This window comes from Schistocerca serialis, unplaced genomic scaffold (genome assembly GCF_023864345.2).
Source record: "Schistocerca serialis cubense isolate TAMUIC-IGC-003099 unplaced genomic scaffold, iqSchSeri2.2 HiC_scaffold_1128, whole genome shotgun sequence".
In the NCBI taxonomy this organism is placed as follows: Eukaryota; Metazoa; Arthropoda; class Insecta; order Orthoptera; family Acrididae; genus Schistocerca; species Schistocerca serialis.
The window spans coordinates 20,001-21,350 of record NW_026047324.1 but is presented as its reverse complement, the minus strand read 5'-3'; the positions used below and the strand labels follow the sequence as shown (position 1 = coordinate 21,350).

Sequence of the window (1,350 nt, the reverse complement as noted above, 5' to 3'; positions counted from 1 at the left end):
CCCGGGCCTCTGTCGGCAGCGGCAAGCTCAGTTGGGAGCACGGGTGGTCGCACCTAAAGCGTCTACTCGCCTAACTCCGGGCGATTGCGCCTCTCTCGAACCCGACCAAGTACTTAGGACGGCGCTGCGCGCCGCCGGGACCTGAGAGGGTTTCGAGGTGTGTTGTGCAGGGGAGCTCAGCCTCCTCCTGTTTGCAGAATAATTGAGCGGACGCTTGCGTGTTCGCGCGGGCCCCCGGGACACACTCCCGGGCGGCCGGCTGCTCAGCTCTAGTTGACGCAGCTCCCTGGTTGATCCTGCCAGTAGTCATATGCTTGTCTCAAAGATTAAGCCATGCATGTCTCAGTACAAGCCGCATTAAGGTGAAACCGCGAATGGCTCATTAAATCAGTTATGGTTCCTTAGATCGTACCCACGTTACTTGGATAACTGTGGTAATTCTAGAGCTAATACATGCAAACAGAGTCCCGACCAGAGATGGAAGGGACGCTTTTATTAGATCAAAACCAATCGGTCGGCTCGTCCGGTCCGTTTGCCTTGGTGACTCTGAATAACTTAGGGCTGATCGCACGGTCCTCGTACCGGCGACGCATCTTTCAAATGTCTGCCTTATCAACTGTCGATGGTAGGTTCTGCGCCTACCATGGTTGTAACGGGTAACGGGGAATCAGGGTTCGATTCCGGAGAGGGAGCCTGAGAAACGGCTACCACATCCAAGGAAGGCAGCAGGCGCGCAAATTACCCACTCCCGGCACGGGGAGGTAGTGACGAAAAATAACGATACGGGACTCATCCGAGGCCCCGTAATCGGAATGAGTACACTTTAAATCCTTTAACGAGTATCTATTGGAGGGCAAGTCTGGTGCCAGCAGCCGCGGTAATTCCAGCTCCAATAGCGTATATTAAAGTTGTTGCGGTTAAAAAGCTCGTAGTTGGATTTGTGTCCCACGCTGTTGGTTCACCGCCCGTCGGTGTTTAACTGGCATGTATCGTGGGACGTCCTGCCGGTGGGGCGAGCCGAAGGCGTGCGACCGCCTCGTGCGTGCTCGTGCGTCCCGAGGCGGACCCCGTTGAAATCCTACCAGGGTGCTCTTTATTGAGTGTCTCGGTGGGCCGGCACGTTTACTTTGAACAAATTAGAGTGCTTAAAGCAGGCAAGCCCGCCTGAATACTGTGTGCATGGAATAATGGAATAGGACCTCGGTTCTATTTTGTTGGTTTTCGGAACCCGAGGTAATGATTAATAGGGACAGGCGGGGGCATTCGTATTGCGACGTTAGAGGTGAAATTCTTGGATCGTCGCAAGACGAACAGAAGCGAAAGCATTTGCCAAGTATGTTTTCATTAATC

At 53.7% G+C, this 1,350-nt stretch overlaps 1 non-coding gene across 1 annotated transcript in view; it reads left to right on the top strand.

Moving 5' to 3' along the window:
- The first annotated feature begins 283 nt into the window (after positions 1–283).
- The window catches only part of LOC126432315 (small subunit ribosomal RNA), a 1,909-nt gene continuing 842 nt past the window's right edge, over positions 284–1,350 (top strand). The window contains exon 1 of the ribosomal RNA XR_007577920.1: positions 284–1,350. This exon is cut by the window's right edge and continues 842 nt beyond it. This is a non-coding gene — a ribosomal RNA (small subunit ribosomal RNA).